A 21,147-nucleotide genomic window follows, 5' to 3' on the forward strand; every position below is an offset into this window, starting at 1 on the left:
CAGACACAATCCTGAGAAGGACAACTAAAGACATAATACAGTACTGTGAACACAGTCTCACACTGTCTGCATTTAACTCCAAACAAGGCTAAATAGTCTAATTGCTTGGCCAGACTTAACATGTAAGTAGATTAGCATAAATATAAGTTGTTGATGTGAAAAAAAAAAGAGGGGGGGGACACTTTGCATTTTCCAACTTGAATACCTCCAGTAGTCTCTGTTCCATACTTTTTTCTGTATTCCTTGACAACATCTTCCTTTATTTAGCAAGGATCTCCAGTGCCATCTCAATGTGCCCTTTTTTTCTCTTCACTTCTCCAAGTTTATATTTGCCCCTTGGATTCTGAAGGTCCCCCACGGAGTTAAAGGGAACTCCAGTGACAGGAATATTTGCACAGCCCACTTAAGCAGTAACTGCACCTTCAAAGTTTATTTCTAAATGGAAGTATTCTCATGGGCCTATTTATTTACAGAATGTAATTTTAAGTCCTCGTATGACTATAATACATGTAAAGGAAAGCAAGCAAACATTGACAGCCTAACTGGTTTTATTAAACAGATTTAAAGTTGTGATACAAAAGTTTTTTGCTAACATTTAAATTACTCTTTTACTAGTAAAGTCTTTCCCACACTAACGAGTATCACAGCATCAATAGAAATGACTTAAAAGATAGAGTAACATTGAGATGGACCATATGTAAATACTGCTGTAGCTTTTTCTGAAACTTTGTAAGGCCAGCTTAATTTTTCAAGTTGTGGTCTTGTGGACTTTACAAAATGGGTAATGCTATTTGACTGTTGTTCACAGAGCCAGAAGCATGTATCTGCAGTGCCATGGGGTTGGAGAGGGATACGGGATTACACAGCTGTCTTCTTAGATAAATCTGACCTACTTAGCCTCCTCTGGAGTTATTTTTCATGCTGACTCATGGACAACAGGAAAGTTATGGCCCATCAAGCAGCATCCATGTTTTGGAGTAACCTTGTTCTTCAAAGAAGACTCCTGTGTCATTTGTGCTATATTTCCATTATTCCCCTTGTCAGTCCTAGATATTGTCACAGAATATTAGAGCTGGAAATTTTTTAGAAATCATTTAATAGCCCAACTGCCTCATTTTACAGAAGAAACCAAAGCCCATAGAGAATTTTAAAATCCAAGTTATAGAGCTCCTTTTAAAATTTTTATTTATAAATTTTTCTGAGACAAGGGTAATGATGAAAAAGGCTAGGTATGGGAAATACCTCGATCTAAAAACTAATAATAATTTTCTTTAAAAAGCGAAGGAGTCATATTTAATTCATCTTTCCTTTACACCCTTTAAATCTATGAATTAGTCCTATGGTGCCCTCCTCCATACTATTTCCCATACCTAGCCTTTTTCTTCATTACTACCCTGATCTCACTCTTTCACCCAGGCTGAAAGGCAGTAGCCCAATCCTGGCTCACAGCAACTTCTGCTTCCTTGGCTCAAACAATACTCCCGCCTCAGCCTCCCAAGCAGCTGGGACCACAGGTGCAGGCCACCACACCTGGCTGATTTTTGTATTTTTGTAGAGACAAGATTTCATCATGTTGCCCAGGCTGGTCTTGAACTCCTGGGCTCAAACAATATACCCACCTTGGCCTCCCAAAGTGCTGGAATTACAAGTGCAAGCCACTCTGTCCAGCCAGAGATGCTTTTAGTGGCAGAGTAATGGAGAAGTATATATGAAATAATGTTAATTGAAAAAAAAAATTAATGTAAACACAAATTGAATCAATATGAAAATTATAGGCCAGGCAAGGTGGCTCACGCCTGTAATTCCAATATTTTGGGAGGCCAAGGTAGGAGGATCGCTTGAGCCCACGAGTTCAAGACCAGCCTGGGCAACATAGTGAGACTTTGTCTCTATAAATTTGTTTGTTTGTTTGTTTGTTTGAGATGGAGTCTCACTCTGTCACCCAGATTGGAGTGCAGTGTCGTGAGCTCAGCTCACTGCAACCTCTGCTTCCCGGGTTCAGGCATTTCTCCTGCCTCAGCCTCCTGAGTAGCTGGAATTACAGGTGTCCGCCATCTCGCCTGGCTTTTTTTTTTTTTTTTTTTTTTTTTTTGTATTTTTAGTAGAGATGAGGTTTCACCGTGTTGGTCAGGCTGGTCTTGAACTCCTGACCTTGTGAACCACCCGCCTCAGCCTCCCAAAGTGCTGAGATTACAGACGTGAGCCACCACGCCTGGCCCAAATTTTTTTTTAAAGTTAGCCGAGCATGATAGCACACATCTGTAGTCCCAGCTACTCAGGAGGCTGAGGTGGGAGGATTGCTTAAGCCCAGGAGTTCAGGCTGCAGTGAGCCAAGATTGCACCACTGTACTCCAGCCTGGGTGACTGAGTGAGACCCTGTCTCCAAAAAAGAAAAAAACAAAAGAAAGGAAAATTGTATACACATGACTGAAGTGTGGAGGAGGCATTAAGGTGATGTCTTTAGTGGAGTATATCAATATTAAGTTAGATTCATATAAGATAAAATGGTTTTGTTTTTAAAAAAGACCTATAAATGACCAAATCTCTACTGATTTTTATTTATTTATTTACTTATTTATTTTTCTTTTCTTTTTGAGATAGGATCTGGTCTTGAATTCCTAGGCTTAAGCAATCCTGCCTTGGCCTCCCAAAGTGATGGGATTACAGGTGTGAACCACTGCACCCAACCTCTAGAGGACCCTTTTTACTGTAACTTTATTCCAGCTCATCTTATAAAGCTTCAATTAAATGCATTAGATAAGGATAAGGATTCTCTCCTTTCTCAAACTCTGTTGTGTTGAACAATTGACCTTTTCTGTTATGGGACTGTAATGTAATTTTGGGTGAGTAGCAGCAGTATTCACAGTTTATTATTCTCTATTTTTAAAAATACTCATAAAACTGTAAAATAAAGAGTTTTACTGTAATTTAAAAATAAATTGATTAAATTAGAACTGTAACTTTTCAAAAAAAGTTTGAAAGTTTGAAAAAACTTTAAAGTTTGAAAATGAAAGACAAAAATTTATTTTAATTTTTATTTTATTGTACTTTAAGTTCTAGGGTACATGAGCACAACATGCAGGTTTGTTACATATGTATATATGTGCCACGTTGGTGTGCTGCACCCATTAACTCATCATTTACATTAGGTATATCTCCTAATGCTATCCCTCCCCCCTCCCCCCACCCCACAACGGGCCTCGGTGTGTGATGTTCCCCTTCCTGTGTCCAAGTGTTCTCATTGTTCAATTCCCACCTATGAGTGAGAACATGTGGTGTTTGGTTTTCTGTCCTGTGATAGTTTGCTCAGAATGATGGTTTCCAACTTCATCCATGTCCCTACAAAGGACATGAACTCATCCTTTTTTATGGCTGCATAGTATTCCATGGTGTATATGTGCCACATTTTCTTAATCCAGTCTGTCATTGGTGGACGTTTGGGTTGGTTCTAAGTCTTTGCTATTGTGAATAGTGCCGCAATAAACATATGTGTGCACGTGTCTTTATAGCAGCATGATTTATAATCCTTTGGGTATATACCCAGTAGTGGGATGACTGAGTCAAATGGTATTTCTAGTTCTAGATCCTTGAGGAATCGCCACACTCTTTTCCACAGTGGTTGAACTAGTTTACAGCCCCACCAACTGTGTAAAAGTGTTCCTATTTCTCCACATCCTCTCCAGCACCTGTTGTTTCCTGACTTTTGAATGATCGCCATTCTAACTGGTATGAGATGGTATCTCATTGTGGTTTTGATTTGCATTTCTCTGATGGCGAGTGATGATGAGCATTTTTTCATGTGTCTGTTGGCTGCATAAATGTCTTCTTTTGAGAAGTGTCTGTTCATATCCTTCACCCACTTTTTGATGGGGTTGTTTGATGTTTTCTTATAAATTTGTTTAAGTTCTTTGTAGATTCTGGATATTAGCCCTTTGTCAGATGGGTAGATTGTAAAAATTTTCTCCCATTCTGTTGGTTGCCTGTTCACTCCGATGGTAGTTTCTTTTGCTGTGCAGAAGCTCTTTAGTTTAATTAGACCCCATTTGTCAATTTTGGCTTTTGTTGCTGTTGCTTTTGATGTTTTAGTCACAAAGTCCTTGCCCATGCCTATGGCCTGAATGGTATTGCCTAGGTTTTCTTCTAGGGTTTTTAAGGTTTTAGGTCTAACATTTAAGTCTTTAATCCATCTTGAATTAATTTTTGTATAAGGTGTAAGGAAGAGATCTAGTTTCAACTTTCTACATATGGCTAGCCAGTTTCCCCAGCACCATTTATTAAATAGGGAATCCTTTCCCCACTTCTTGTTTTTGTCAGGTTTGTCAAAGATCAGATGGTTGTAGATGTGTGGTATTATTTCTGAGATGGTACTGGTACCAAAACAGAGATACAGACCAATGGAACAGAACAGAGCCCTCAGAAAAATTTTTTTAAGAAAGCTAGAATGTGGTTTATATACAATGCCTTGGGTGTGGTCCTGCCAAATATTTAAATATGATTGAATGAATGATAGATGAATGAAAAGAAAACAGTCACCTTCCCAGCCTCCCTTGCACCTTGGCATGGCTACGTGGCCTAGTTCTGGTCAATGAAATATAAGTAGACTTCTGCTGGGTTGGATCCAAGGAAAGCTGTTGTTTTCTTGATGAAAAGGAATAGACTAACACAAGCCTTTTGCTCTGTGTCCTTCTTCCTGCTGGAACACAGATGTGATGCCCAGAGGTTTGTCAGCCATCAGGCAAGGCTGATGAAGAAAGTTACATGCTGAGGATGGTGGATTGGAAAGGCAGGAAACATCTGGATCCTTGGTGGAATTATGGAATTGTAGACTGCTTTTAGTCATCTTGTTTTATAAGCAAAAGTAACCCTTTCTTACTATAGTCAAGTTTTCTGTTACTTGCAGCCAGAAACATTCCCAAGTGACAGAAAAAAAAGGTCAATCAAAACAAAAATGAATGCAAACAATGATCATTCACAAAAGCCAGTCGCAAAGATGTTAACAGAAAGTGCATATGAGACAAACAGCAAACTAGTACTTAGTTTATTTTACAAGTGCAAGTAAAAACAAACATTTTATGTCAATTAAATTAGCAAAATAAATCAAAGTACTAAAAGTACCGATTAGATATCTGCAGAGAAACAGTGCTTATTACTTTTTTTTTTTTTTTTTTTTTGAGACGGAGTCTCACTGTGTCACCCAGGCTGGAGTGCAATGGTGCCATCTCGGCTCACTGCAACCTCCATCTCCCGGGTTCAAGCGATTTTCCTACCTTAGTCTCCCAAGTAGCTGGGATTCCAGGCACCCACCACCAAGCCTGGATAATTTTTGCATTTTTAGTAGAGACGGGGTTTCACCACGTTGGCCAGGGTGGTCTCGAACTCCTGACCTCAGGCGATCCACCTGTGGCCTCCCAAAGTGCTGAGATTACAGCTGTGAGCCACTGCGCCCGGCCTTGCTTATTATTTTATTAGTTTATGCTTCCAAGGACAATCTGCTGTTACCAGGATCGTCACCTTAAGTGTATGCCAATGGTACTCCTGGTATGTGCCACTTATAGCTCTGGATACCATCTGTGATCATTTCCTCCTACCTTCTCAGTCTGCTTTGTTGCCTTTTCCTCCTCTGGCCAATCTCTAAGAGTAAGAGTACCTCAGGTCTTGGCCCTTGACAGTCTTTATTCTTTCTCTGGATTCACTTTGCTAGCCCTATGTCTTTAAATACTATCCCTGATATGGTTTGGAGATTTGTCCCCTTCAAATCTCATATCGAAATGTGATCCCCATTGTTAGAGGTGGGATGAAGATGGTAAGAGGGGTTTGGGTCATGGGGATAGATTCCTCATGAATAGCTTGGTGCCCTCCCCATCTCTGTTAGTTCACACGGTTGTTTAAAAGAGCCTAGTACTTCGTCCCTCTCTCTCTTGCTCCTGCTCTCCCCATGTGACATGCCTGCTTCCCCTTTGCCTTCTGCCATGATTGGAAGCTTCCTGAATCCCTCACCGGAAGTAGATTCCAGTGTCATGCTTTCTGTACAGCCTGCAGAACCATAAGCCAATTACACCTCTTTTCTTTATAAATTACCCAGCCTCAGGTATTGACTTGAGCAATGAGAACAGACTAATACAGTCTCAAATTATAATTTTAGCCCTGACCTGAATTTCTGCACTCATACATCCAATAAATTTTTTTCCTCTGAATTCTATGTGTGCTTGTAATATATTTTCCCATCCTCTTATTATACTTTTAACCAAATCTGTCTATTTCAGTGTATCTCTTCTAAACATTAATAAGCATCTCAAACCCTAAGAGGTCCAAAACTCTTGATTCCGCCTTTCCAAAACTGTTAAAGCCCCAGTCTTTCTAACTTCAAGTCAACACCACCACCTAGTTGCTCAAGCCAAAAGTCAAAGAGTCAGCAGGCATGGTGGTGCCCGTCTGTAGTCTCAGCTACTCAGGAGGCTGAGGCAGGAGGATGGCTTAAGCCAGGAGTTTGAGACCAGCCTGGACAAAGAGCAAGACTAGCATCTCTAAAAAAACTAACAATCATTTTCTTTAAAAAGCCAAGGAGTCAGGCTGGGCACAGTGGTTCACACCTGTAATCCCAGCATTTTGGGAGGCCGAGGCAGACAGATTACGCGGTCAGGAGTTCGAGACCAGCCTGGGCAACATGGTGAAACCCCGTCTCTACTAAAGGTACAAAAACTTAGCTGGGTGTGGTGGCACACACCTGTAATCCCAGCTACTTGGGAGGCTGGGACGGGAGAATCGCTTGAACCCAGGAAGTGGAGGTTGCAGTGAGCTGAGATCGTGCCATTGTACTCCAGCCTGGGCGACAGGGCAAGACTCCATCTCAAAAAAAAAAAAAAAAGAGGCCAAGGAGTCATATTTAATTCCTCTTTCCTTCACAGCCTTTAAATCTATCAGTTAGTCCTATGGTGCCCTCCTCCACACTATTTCCCATACCTAGCCTTTTTCTTCAACATTACCCTGATCTAAGAACTCATTTCTTGGCCAGCCGCAGTGGCTCACGCCTGTGATCCCAGCACTTTGGGAGACCAAAGCAGGCAGATCACTTGAGGCCAGGAGTTCAAGACCAGCCTGGCAAACATGGTGAAACCCCGCCTCTACTAAAAATACAAAATTAATCAGGCATGGTGGTGCATGCCTGTAATCCCAGCTACTCAGGAGGCTGAGGCAGGAGAATCGCTTGAACCCAGGAAGCAGAAATTGCAGTGAGCCACTGCACTCCAGCCAGGGTAACAGAGCAAGACTCATTTCACAGACTCCTGTAGTTGCCTTCCAGTGATCTCCTTGCCTCTACTCTTGCCTCTTACATCTCAATTTTTTTTTTTTTTTTTTTTTTTTTTTTTTTTTTTGAGACGGAGTCTCGCTCTGTCGCCCAGGCTGGAGTGCAGTGGCGCGATCTCGGCTCACTGCAAACTCCGCCTCCCGGGTTCACGCCATTCTCCTGCCTCAGCCTCCCGAGTAGCTGGGACCACAGGCGCCGCCACCTCGCCCGGCTAATTTTTTGTGTTTTTAGTAGAGACGGGGTTTCGCCGTGTTAGCCAGGATGGTCTCGATCTCCTGACCTTGTGATCCGCCCGTCTCGGCCTCCCAAAGTGCTGGGATTACAGGCTTGAGCCACCGCGCCCGGCTCATCTCAATTTTATAAGAGCCAAAATGATCTTTTAAAAATACAATTCAGATTACGAATACAACCCTCCAGTGGTTTTCTATATGATTAGAATAAAATTCAAACTTCTGCCCTTTCCCTTCTTGAGCCTGTGAGGTCAAGGCTGCAGTGAGCAATAATGATGCCACTGCACTCCAGTGCAACAAAGTGAGACCCTGTCTCAAAAAAAAAAGAAAAAAAAAGTATTTCTTATGTGTTAGGAAAAGGGATAACAGTCACTGAGCACTTACTTTTCACGCATGTCTTATGTAAACCCCACAAAAATATGATAGGAATCATTTACTGTCCTTATTTTGCATGTTAGAAACTGAGACTGAGAGGGGTAGGTAGCCAATCCAGAGTTAAAATTGACCTCCAACTTCATTGTACCATACTGTCTCTAAAGACAAAGAGGCAGGAACACCCTTTGAAACTTCCTCTTTTTGAATGTTTTAATTCTACTTATTTTAGGATGCTCATAGGTGGAACAATCTATGAAGGCCCAGCTACAGTTGTTAAATTACTGGCCGGGCGCAGTGGCTCGCGCCTGTAATCTCAGCACTTTAGGAGGCTGAAGTGGGTGGATCAAGTGATGTCAGGAGTTTGAGACCAGCCTGGCCAACATGGAGAAACCCCATCTCTACTAAAAATACAAAATTAACTGGGTGCGGTGGCACATGCTTGTAATCCCAGCTACTTGGTAGGCTGAGGCAGAAGAATTGCTTGAATCCAGGAGGCAGAGGTTGCAGTGAACCGAGATCGCGTCATTGCTCTCCAGCCTGGGCAACAAGAGCGAAACTCCATCTCACACACACACACACAAAAGTAAGTTACCATTGTGACATATAGCTATGAAACATACACCCCCCATATCATCTCCAGTTGATAAATTAAGGACAGTACAAAATCTAGTAAAATCTGTCATTTTGCTTTTGAGTCTCCACACTTTTAAGCATACAATTCTTGTCCCTCTGCATACTTTTTCCCCCTTTTTCCTCTACATACTTTTGTACATATTAGCTTATAGTCTATTGGGAAAGTTATCTGTGTAAACCTTTAAAATAATAACTGCATTAACATACTTAATGGTTTGCACTTATTATTGAAATCTCGTACTTGTGGATTTGAAATGCAGACCCGGGAGTAGAATTTTCTTTCTTTTTTTTTTTTTTTTTTTTTTGAGATGGAGTCTCGCTCTGTAACCCAGGCTGGAGTGCAGTGGCACCATCTCTGCTCACTGTAAGCTCCGCCTCCTGGGTTCACGCCATTCTTCTGCCTCGGCCTCCCGAGTAGCTGAGACTACAGGCACCCACCACCATGCCCAGCTAATTTTTTGTATTTTTAGTAGAGACGGGGTTTCACCGTGTTAGCCAGGATGTTCTTGATCTCCTGACCTCGTAATCCACCAGCCTCAGCCTCCCAAAGTGCTGGGATTACAGGTGTGAGCCACCACGGTTCCGGCGAATTTATGTTTCTTTTCGTTGTCTTCTTTCTCACTTCCTTGTTATTGGAAAAGATATAGAAGTATACTTTAGAATCTTGGCATTTAATTCTGGAAATTGAGTCAATTTCTTAGTAGATGATCTTGGAAAGACCCTATTTTTAAAGGTCTCTCTTAAGCTATAAAACAAGGCCTAGCCCTAGTCTGGGAAGCAGAAATGATTAGTACTTTTTCAGCTCCATCGCCATTTAACAATCTGAAGTGATTCCATAGTAACTCAGCTTCTCCTTTTAGCAATAATGATGGAAACCTTTGTGTAGTGCTTATGATGTGCCCAGCCCTTTCCTAAGTGCTTTGCATATATTAAATGATTTCATCCTTCCAACAACCCCATGCAATCATTATGCCTGTTTTACAGATGGGAAAATTGAGATACAATGTCTGCGTCCATTCTAGCTGCTATAACAAAATACCACAGACTGGGTAGCTTGTAAACAACAGAAATTTATTTCTTGCAATACTGGGGGCTGGGAACTCTGAGCTCAAGGCAGATTTGGTGTCTGGTGAGGGCCCGTTTCCTGGTTTGTAGATGCTGCCTACTCGTTGTGTCCTCGCATGGTAGAAGAGGCAAGGCAGCTCTCTGGGGACTCTTCCATAAGGGCACTCGTTCCATACATGAGGACTATGCTCTCATACCTAATTACCTTGCAAAGGCCCTACATCCATCTCCTTGGGAATTATTAATAGGTTTCCACATATCAATTTTATGAAGACATAAACATTCAGACCACAGCGCACATAGGTAAGGTATAATTGCCCAAAGTCCTAAACCAGTAAGTGCAGAACTGTAATTCAGACCCAGGCAGGCTAGCTCCAGAATCCTTGCTTTCGGCCACCACGGCAATACTGCCTTTATACCCTTGAATGAGTGGGAGGTCAGGGCTGATCACTGGTGTAACAGCAATCAGTAGAAATGTGCACAATTGAAAACACTAAATAAAAGCCATTATGGCACCACAAAATCTGTTTTTAAGAGGATGGCAATATTATATAACCAACTTCTGGGTATTGCATGTTTCTTTTTTTGTTTTTGTTTTTGTTTTTGTTTTTTGAGACAGAGTCTCGCTCTGTCGCCCAGGCTGGAATGCAGTGGCGTGATCTTGGCTCACTGCAAGCTCCACCTCCTGGGTTCACACCATTCTCCTGCCTCAGCCTCCCGAGTAGCTGGGACTACAGGTGCCCACCACCACGCCAGGCTATTTTTTGTATTTTTAGTAGAGACGGGATTTCACTGTATTAACCAGGATGGTCTTGATCTCCTGACCTCATGATCTGCCCGCCTCAGCCTCCCAAAGTGCTGGGATTACAGGCATGAGCCACCGCGCCCAGCCTATTGCATGTTTCATAGTTCCAGAAACGATGTCATGCTCAGTAGTGGATACGGGACTTTTCTGTCTAGGTGAGATAACCATGATATATGAATTAAGTCATATGAACCTTTGATGCCATAGGAACTCCCCAAACTAATACACATTAATTTCCATAATTAGATAGAACCCTAACTGTAGTACTTCAGCTACATTTATCTGACTTACCCATCTAAACAATCTAATTGTAATTTTGGAAAATATGCTTCACAACCTTGAACAAGGCACTTTGCCTCCCATGGACCTTTATTCTTGCCTAATAAAATAAAGCCAAAAAATGATGTTACCTCTAAGGTCCTTTCCACATCTGACATCAAATGAATTTCTGTCTTGACCTGTAAGCTTGACAGCAGGAAGACTGAACTTTTTTAATTAGTCATTTCTTACTGCTTCAGAATCCACCAAATAAAGCAACTCCACAGCTTCCTGAATCCGCGTGCTTTCAAATTACAGTCATGTTAGGTTTGGCACTTAAAGTTCAAATAAAAAGCTGCCAGGTCAGCAGTGGGAGCCAGATATTAGGAAAAAGGAGTGATAAAGGAAGATCTGTTCTTTCCTTTGTGGTACACCTGGCCTGCCAGTCTAGGACCACTTGGCCAAGTTTATAGTTGGTAGGATCTGGTGTCCCATGGGGCTTTCGGCAAGTTTCTTAACCTCTCTGTGCCTTCATTTCTCAACCTGAGGTTGAGAAACCTCACAGATTGTGGCAGAAAAATGAATTAGTATATGTAAGGCTAAAGGACGGTGCCCCGCACATAGTAAGTGTTATGCAATGTTGTTTTGTTGTTATTTCCTATATTAAGAAAAACAGGCCGGGCGCGGTGACTCAAGACTCTAATCCCAGCACTTTGGGAGGCCGAGGCAGGTGGATCACCTGAGGTCAAAAGTTCAAGACCAGGCTGGTCAACATGGTGAAACCCCGTCTCTACTAAAAATATAAAAGTTAGCTGGGCATGGTGGCGGGCACCTGTAATCCCAGCTACTCGGGAGGCTGGGGCAGGAGAATCGCCTGAGCCCAGGAGGTGGAGGTTACAGTGAGCTGAGATCGTGCCATTGTGCTCCAGTCTGGGCAACGAGAGCGAAACTTCGTCTCAAAAAAGAAAAACCAACAAAAAAAAGAAAAACAAAGTGAGAACCAGAAGAAAGCAAACCCTATGAGTTTGGATGGGCCTGTCAGAAGAACTCAGGTGATGGCCCACTAAATGCATCCACCAAGTCAACTTTAATGCCAGGCCAACATGAAACTAATGCCTTCATATTGTGAAAATGACCCCATTTCCGTTCTTCCATTTAGACACATGTTGATATTTCAGGCTCCCAAGCCAAGATAGGGCTTCCTTACTTTTCCTCCAATTACAAAATAAAGCAGACCACCAACTGAAAAAGGAGCGCCTTAGGTAAGGCCTGATCTGTCTATCCTCCTAAAATCTCCCTTTCTCTTCAAGGACTAATCAATAATAGGAGCAAACCTTTACATAGGCAGAGGTGAAGTAACTTCCCAGGGTCGCAGATCTAAGCGGTGGAGCCAGGATTCAAATCCGGCAGTCTGGCTCCAGAGCGTGTGCTTGTGTGCTACTAACCAAGACATCTTGAGCCAGCGACAGATGAAATACAGCGTGCGTGTGTGCGTGTGTGTGTGTCTGAAGAAGAGAACAAAAGTCCACCCTAAATGGTTTGAGAGGAATGCCTGCTGGATGGTTGAAAAGGACCCTCACAGTGTACACAGACCTCCCTCTACCTTTCCCTCAGGAAAGAAGCTGCAGAGCATGATCAGAGGGGGCATCCACCAGCAAAGAAAATTAGTTCCATGCGAATCACAATCCTCACACCCTGGCTGGCCGTGGCAGACACACAGAGAGCAGGGTCTATCAGCTCGGGAAGAGAAACCAGGCAGGAGGCAAACGGGCCGGGCTGTGGAGAAAACCCCAAGCAAATCAACTGCCAACAGTAGCTTCGCGGAAACAGCAGGATGCAGCCCAGACAAGCGATCGCGGCTCTCAGAGGCGCGAGGACTCCGGGCCGCCAGAGCCAAGGGGCAGAATGACAATCAGCGGGTGTGTGAACCTCACGCAGTGGCCCTGGCGGCTGCTGCCGGAGGGCTGCAGAGAAAGGCTAAGGCATCTCCCAGCAGCCCTGCTGAGACACTGGAACTCCCAGAAAGTAGTGAGAAGGGCAAGATGTAGGAGAAAGGACGCTGGCTGAGGATCTGGAGACTTAGATTCCAGTGTGAGCTGCCTGCGGCCCTTGTCCCCTCCCTAGGGCCGTGCGTCCTCTGTGAGCACATCAAACTGGAAATTGTGTGGTAGATGACTTGGAGAGCTGAAGCTGGAAGTTTGGTGAATTGGTTAAGAGACTTGGGCAATCATCTGTGCGTGAAGAAATAAGTATCTAGACTAGAGGGTGGCAGCGCGTTACTGCACAGTAAGCCAGGGTTTTTCTCAGTTCTGAGTTTGCCCAATACATTTGAAGGAATGATCTACCCCACCCTCCTTCGAAATTATTTTCCCTTTATGTTAAAGATTGGCTCAGAGCTGAAATTTTATACTGATAGATCAGCCTCACTGCAAAGTCCAAATTAAGATAACTGTAGTATCATTTGTAATAGTTAAGAACAACAATAAAAGAGAATTGTTATAAAACCCAATTTTGGAAATAACTCAAAGAAGCTCACTCTTCCAGTGCCAAGGACAGGATGAGTTGGTACTTTCTTGTTGTTTTGACCACAGGTGGCACATGCCACCATGCCCAGCTTTTTTTTTCTTTTCTTTCTTTTTTTTTTTTTTTTAATAGAGACGGGGTCTCATTATGTTGCCCAGGCTGGTCTTGAACTTCTGGCCTCAAGTGATCCTTCTGCCTCAGCCTTCCAAAGCACTAGGATTACAGTCCCGAGCCACCACGCTGGCAGTACGTTTTCTTGAAGGCAACCCGAATACAGAATAACAGCCATAAAAATGGCTATACCCAGCTGGGCGCGGTGACTCATGTCTGTGATCCAAGCACTTTGGAAGGCTGAGGCAGGTGGATCACTTGAGGTCAGGAGCTCAAGACCAGCCTGGCAAACATGGCAAAGCCCCATCTCTAAGAAAAACAAAAATTAGCCAGGTGTGGTGGTGGGCGACTGTAAACCAGCTACTCAGGAGGATGAGGCAGGAGAATCGCTCGAACCTGGGAGGCAGAGATTGTAGTGAGCCGAAACTGTGCCACTGCACTCCCGCCTGGGTGGCGGAATGAGACTCCATCTCAAAAAAAAGAAAAAAAAAATGACTATACCCTTTGCCACAATGATATTCTTAGTAATTTATTTTGAGAAAATAATTTTAAATGAAAAATATTTTACCAGATATTTATGGCAACATTATCTGTAATAACTCCAAACTGGAAATACCCAAAATAAATCCACTAACATGGAAATGGCAAATAATACTACGATAGCTTCAGTAAGAAACTACTCAAAACAATGACAAAGGATTTTTAAAACACTGTAAAGAGAAAAAAGCATAAGAGGATGTTATGCACACACAAGAGGTTGGAGTAGAGGGGACTCAGAGGCTGTAAAGTTGAGTAAGGGTGGAGGAAAGCATTTCCTGCATGAGCAGGATGTGGGGTTGGGGAGGGAGGTAGATACAGTTCCACTTGCAAGGTGCATGAGTGCTAGGATCCACGCTGATGACAATTGTCCACCGAAGCACAAACCGAGAACCAAAAACCTTGGGATGCCATGGTCATAAGCAATTTGTTAGTTTATGTATTTTTCTATCAAATGATTTTTAATTTTCAATGGAAAGTGGGGAAAACTTGTGTGTGGTTTAATGGGATACAAACTGGAAAATTATAGAGTGGGTCATCAAAGAGAAGTGACAGGTTGGGGCTGCGACCCAAATGGGAACGGAGTCAGCGACTGGACTCTTCTCGCTAAAGGCATCTGTGGAGCAGGAAACTGGTACACAGGTCACTGGCTCAAAAGGAACAGGGCTCTGAAGAGGAAATGGCTAAGACAGTCTTTCTAGCTGTCAAAGGAAGTTGATGTAATGATGACAGGACTCTGGAAAAACATTGCTCAAATATTAAGACCAAACACTTCTGATCACCTCTGAAGAAGCCCAAATGGTATATTAGAGTAAAAAGGTCGAGAGGATTCAATGAAATGTGTGTAGAAGCACTTTGCCAACAGAGAAATGTTTCGTAAATCCTTGCCCTGAAAACTAGGGCTTCCCTCTACAAAAAGACTGCAGAGAGCCTTTAACTATACTCTAAATCAGTGGACGGTTTTACAAAGTCTTATGGTTCTAATTTTGAACAAGTGATGGTAAAATCATGATCATCTTCCTATCTGAAGCTATGATATTATCTTGACTATTAAACCAGATTGACTTTTTAGTAGATTTTTGGTGATTTTAAGCCAGCCATAATTAAGTTGATCATGTTGTGAATTAGTGAAATACTATAAAAACACCAAATCAACCATGACTGGCTCAGTACTTTCATAGTCTGAATATTTTAAATAACATAATCACTAATTCATTCATTCAGGATAATCATGAGAGAAGTGCTGTGTCTATGTAAGTACTGTTAAAGTAGGAAGCCATTAAAAAGTACAGAACACTATAGGCTTTAAGAAAACAGAAGCCAGTGGGAGGCCGAGGCAGGTGGATCACTTGAGGCCAGGAGTTCAAGGCCAGCCTAGACAACATGGTGAAACTCCAACTCTACTAAAAATACAAAAAATTAGCCAGGAGTGGTGGTGCACGCCTCTAGTCCCAGCTACTCAGCAGGCTGAGACAAGAGAATTACTTGAACTCGGGAGGCAGAGGTTGTCGTGAGCAGGGATTGCACCACTGCACTCCACAGTGAGAAAAAAAGAAAGAAGACAGGCGCAGTAGTTTCAGCATTTTCACTTAAGCCCATGAGTTCCAGACCAGCCTAAGCAATGTAGTGAGACCCTGTCTCTACAATAAATAAAAATATTGGTCAAGCATTGTGTCCATGCACCTGTGGTCCCAGGTACTTGGAAGGCTGGGGCAGGAAGATCACTTGAGCCCAGGAAGTTGAGGCTGCAGTGAGCTGTGATTGCGCCACTGCACTTCAGCCTGGGCTACAGAGCAAGACTCTGTCTCAAAAAAGGAAAAAAAAAAAGAGAGAGAGAGAGAGATGAAAGCAAGACTACATTATATAAATCATTCTTTCTGCTAACCTCGATGTGCCAATAACTTACATCTTTTCAAAGAACAGCATTCAGTCTTTCTTGCCTAAGCTCAGCATTTGGCTTCACGAAGCCTGCTGAATTATGCTAGCTTCATGCTTGCACTTACACGCACTTACATGTTTCCTTAATGTTTGGCTCACCAGAGCCAAGAGTCCGTTTTTACCTCAAGCCTCAGGGATATCAGGTTTCAACTCACGTTGTTTGAATCTTGTATACATCCCTTCGTGCCTTATTAAAATGAACACTTTCCATTTGACTTTCTGCTTCCCAGTGGGTCTAGGGTTTTCTTTCTCTAATGTTGTTAAACATCCCCTGTAACATGAAGCCCAGATGTATGAGAGTATAGAGCCACACTTCTGGCTGAGAAAAGTAGTGATCTCGACGAGATACCAATTTATCCATGTGATGAATGTACTGTTTCATTTTTGATGGCCTTAATTTAGCATTTATCCCTGGGGCTGGGTTTTGTGTTGTCTTTATAAATACCCTCTCTCAAACACACAAAGAACCTAGTTCTTTTTAGGCACTTCTCCAGCTGTGAGTTTAGCATGGCGTCCTGCTTAATGGGGAGACAGAATTACAGCTCCAAACATTCCCCTGCCGCTGATCCAGAACATGTGTTATCATATCACACACTGTAAATTGATTCCAAATTCCTGCCAACTGGGCACAGTCTGCATTCCAAATAGTCAAGGCTCTGGGACAACAAATTGTAAAATAGAATTTGCCATGCTCCCCCCTTTAATTTGGTGTAAGCATGAATAAGTTTGTTAAAAATATTTCGCTTCTTTAGAATTTTTTTTTCTGGGAAAATAGCTATACCTTAGTGACAATGGGCTACCTAAAGTTCTCCAGTCTCCTCAATTGTTAATGTCTCTTCCAATCTCTTGGTGAAGGTTGGTGATCAGGAAATAGGGCAAGATGAGGGGAGCTCACATTTAAGATAATAAAGTGACTCTCATTCTACTGCTAAGAGACATAAACAGTCTGACTATGGTAGTCTCATGGGAGTAAAAGTCTAGGATTTCAAATGCTGTATAAACAGTTGCAAAATCTCTGCAATTACTCTAACAAATGAACTCCTAGCACAGAAGACAGATAAGGAATAATATATTTTCAGCTCTGTGCCATTCCATATTGGAGACTGGAGTTTACTATCAATTTATTCTTTTTCTTTCCTTTTTTTAAAAGACAGGGTCTGGTTTTTTTGACCAGGCTGGAGTGCAGTGGCACAACCATGGCTCACTGCAGCTTCAAATTTCTGACCTCAAATGATCCTCCAGTCTCAGCCTCTCAAGTAGCTGGGACTACAAATGTGTGCCACCACACCCGGCTAATTTTTTTTTTTTTTTGGTAGGGATGAGGTCTCACTATGTTGCCCAGGCTGGTCTTGAACTCTAGGCCTGAAGGATTCCTCCTGCCTTGGCCTCCCGAAGTGTTGGGATTACAGGCATGAGCCACCGTGCCCGGCCTATCAGTGTATTCTTTCCTTAAAGTAAGTGTGTAGATTAACAGAGTAACATGGCTAAAACTTGTCTTCATGTCTGTGACTTTTGAGAAAGGGAAGTGGAAACGGGGAGGAGAGAGATCAAATGTCACTAGCAACCTGCCATCGAGAATATCTTAAGGAGAGGCAGGAGGTTGATGGAATCTGCTCAGAGGTCCTTGGTCCCACAGTGTCTGAGGAGCCTCGATTTGGTGACCATGGTGATACTATTTCATTCCAATAACTTCACTCCACAAGGTCTCTAATGTTTCTTTATGTGGTGAACATTTAGCTCATTCCTTTAAAAACACTAATTAATCATTTTAAATGGACATAAAAATTGTATATATTTATCATGTACAACATGTTTTGAAATATGTATACATTGTGGAATGGCTAAACGGAGGGAATTAACACAGATGTCACCACATATACTTATTTTTTGTAGTGAGAACCCTTAAACTCCACTCAGTCATTTTTGAGAATACAAAGCCCATCCTTTTGATCCAACTCTTCCTCATTAATCCTAAGAAATAGCTACATACGCACACACAGAAACACGGAGGTGATTAATACTTCATGATAAATTGGCTAAAGCCGGAGGGTAAACTGCCAGAGCAAGCACTCAAAATTTATAGAAGAGGGTTCTGCATATTTTCAAATTAAATCTCATTACATATATAAGAGTGCCAGTGTAATGCTGTAATAGCGGCTTGGTCTGGTTTTCCCCAAATTTATTAGCTAGTGTTAGCTAATAAATAAATACAATCTGGCTAACAGAATAATTACACCCAAACTATTTTGAAGGTGGTCTGGGATAACAGAGACGTGATTCCAGTAGCCTTCATGTGGCCTGGCTTCCAGGATTAGCTGGAAGATGGAAGATTAGATGGTCAACCAGTTGAGTGACTTCAGGCAGGCCACTGACACTCTCCAGTCTTTAGTTCTTTGATAGAAAAAATGGAGACGTTGAAACATTTTAATGTCTATTTCTAGGTTGATCTCTTTGATCTTGCCAACTTAAAACCTTTAGGGAATGAAAATAATAATATTTGAAGAAGAAATATATATTATCAAAATAAAGGAACCCTAACCTTATTCTATATATATATACATTTTTTTTTTGAGATGGAGTCTCTCTCTGTCACCCAGGCTAGAGTGCAGTGGCGCGATCTCGGCTCACTGGTTCAAGCAATTCTCCTGCCTCAGCCTCCTGAGTAGCTGGGATTACAGGCATACACCACCAAGCCCAGCTAATTTTTGTATTTTTAGTAGAGACAGGGTTTCACTGTGTTGGTCAGGCTGGTCTCGAACTCCTGACCTCGTGATCTGTCCGCCTCAGCCTCCGAAAGTCCTGGGATGTGACCTTCGCCTCCCAGGTTCAAGCGATTCTCCTGCCTCAGCCTCCCGAGTAGCTGGGATTACAGGCATCTGCCAAGATACCCGGCTAAGTTTTGTAATTTTAGTAGAGAGGGGATTTCACCATGTTGGCCCAGCTGGTCTTGAACTCCTGATTGCAGGTGATCCACCCACCTCAGCCTCCCAAAGTGCTGAGATTACAGGGATGAGCCACCGTGCCTGGCCCAATTCAAGTCTTTTTTTTTTTTTTTTTTTTGGAGACGGAGTCTCGCTCTGCTGCCCAGGCTGGAGTGCAGTGGCCGGATCTCAGCTCACTGCAAGCTCCGCCTCCAGGGTTCACGCCATTCTCCTGCCTCAGCCTCCCGAGTAGTTGGGACTACAGGCGCCCGCCACCCGCGCCCGGCTAGTTTTTTGTATTTTTTGGTAGAGACGGGGTTTCACCGTGTTAGCCAGGATGGTCTCGATCTCCTGACCTCGTGATCCGCCCGTCTCGGCCTCCCAAAGTGCTGAGATTACAGGGATGAGCCACCGTGCCTGGCCCAATTCAAGTCTTTTTAAGTATAATAGGTGTTTTCATTTCCTGAAAAGTCAAATTATGAACAATGGCTGTAACACTAGGTTTAAACTGTGTAATTGTATAGCAAAAAAGTGGATTCTTCTTAAATATCAAGAAGTAAGTCTATATGTTAAAAGGGCCTTTTGAGAAATGTTCTCCATTTTATTTCTATTTATTTTAGTAGAATAGATATTACGGTCAGCATTTGACTGTAAAAACCAACTGAACTCATGGACATGAGTCCCAAGCCAGAACGTTGGAACTCTCTGGAAGAAAAGAGATCTGCTCTAGCTGGTTGTGAGATGAGAAGATTTTAGCAACCCCATGTAGAAGAGCTGGAGAAATTTCTCCCGCATAACTTCAAGGAGGAGGTACTTGGTGGTGGTGTAAATTGCAGACAAGCACAGATACTATTTATTTATTTATTTATTTATTTATGAGCCAGAGTCACACTCTGTTGCCCAGACTGGGGTGCAGGGGCGAAATCTTGGCTCACTGCAACCTCCACCTATGAGGTTCAAGTGATTCTCCTGCCTCAGCCTTCTGAGTAGCTGGGACTACAGGCGTGTGTCACTATGCCCAGCTAATTTTTGTATTTTTAGTAGAGATGGGGTTTCACCATGTTGGCCAGGCTGGTCTCAAACTCCTGACCTCAGGTGATACGCCCACCTCAGCCTCCCAAAGTGCTGGGATTACAGGCATGAGCCACCGCACCTGGCCTGGACAGATACAATTTAAATAAAGAGGCCAAGGTAGGCCTCATTAAAAAGATGACATTTGGGCAGGAGTTAACCTTGCAGCTATCTGGGAAAAGCACTCCAGGCGGAGCACAGCCGAGGCTTTTGTGGCAGGAGAGTGACTTGTAAGAGGCCAGTGTGACTACAGCCGGATGAGGCCAAGAGTACAGAAGATGAGATCAGAGAGGAATGGATAGCGAGGCATCTCTCATTCACCTGACCTGTGGTTCCCCACAGTGGTCACCACCAGAAAATGCTTAAACCACTTGCCATCACAAAGTCTTCAGACATTTCAAGACAGCGAATAAGAAAAGGGATGTTGAGGCTGGGCGCGGTAGCTCACGTCTGTAATCCCAGCCCTTTGTGAGGCTGTGGTGGCAGGCGCCTGTAGTCCCAGCTACTTGGGAGGCTGAGGCAGAAGAATCACTTGAACCCGGGAAGTGGAGGTTGTGGTGAGCCGAGATCGTGCCATTGCACTCCAGCCTGGACAACAGAGCAAAACTCTGTTTCAAGAAAAAAAGAAAAGGGATGTTGAAAGCTCCATTGTGTTAATGCTCTGACTCAAGCTTCTCCCTCTGTGCTGGGCTGGCTCCTGCACCTGGGGATTCATGTGCAGACATTTCAAGAGCTGTTGGTAGACTCCTGGATGAGCTGACTCCACCAAAGGCCTTGCATTACCTAAAGTTACATAGCTGTCAACTCCCAGACAAGCACTCCTGAATCTGAAAGTGCCAGCTCACCTCTTAGAGTGCCAGAAGTTAAAGAATTTCTGGGGGAAAAAAAATGGGCATTTCTACTTACTATGATCTGTTGTTGGTTTTTATTTATTTTTATTTTTATTTTTATTTTTTTGAGACGGAGTCTCGCTCTGTCGCCCAGGCTGGAGCGCAGTGGCCAGATCTCAGCTCACTGCAAGCTCCGCCTCCCGGGTTTACGCCATTCTCCTGCCTCAGCCTCCGGAGTAGCTGGAACTACAGGCGCCCGCCACCTCGCCCGGCTAGTTTTTTGTATTTTTTAGTAGAGACGGGGTTTCACTGGATTAGCCAGGATGGTCTCGATCTCCTGACCTTGTGATCCACCCGTCTCGGCCTCCCAAAGTGCTGGGATTACAGGCTTGAGCCACCGCGCCCGGCTGTTGTTGGTTTTTAGATAATTTCTATAAAAGGGAGAAAGACATGTAACTTTCAAAAAGAAGGGAGGGAATCTCAGTCTCCCCTGGGCTCAACTGTTTCTCTTCTCTCTCCATGTGATCTCTCTGGGTTCCTCACC

The sequence above is a fragment of the Macaca thibetana genome, chromosome 5, assembly GCF_024542745.1.
Source record: "Macaca thibetana thibetana isolate TM-01 chromosome 5, ASM2454274v1, whole genome shotgun sequence".
Taxonomy (NCBI): Eukaryota; Metazoa; Chordata; class Mammalia; order Primates; family Cercopithecidae; genus Macaca; species Macaca thibetana.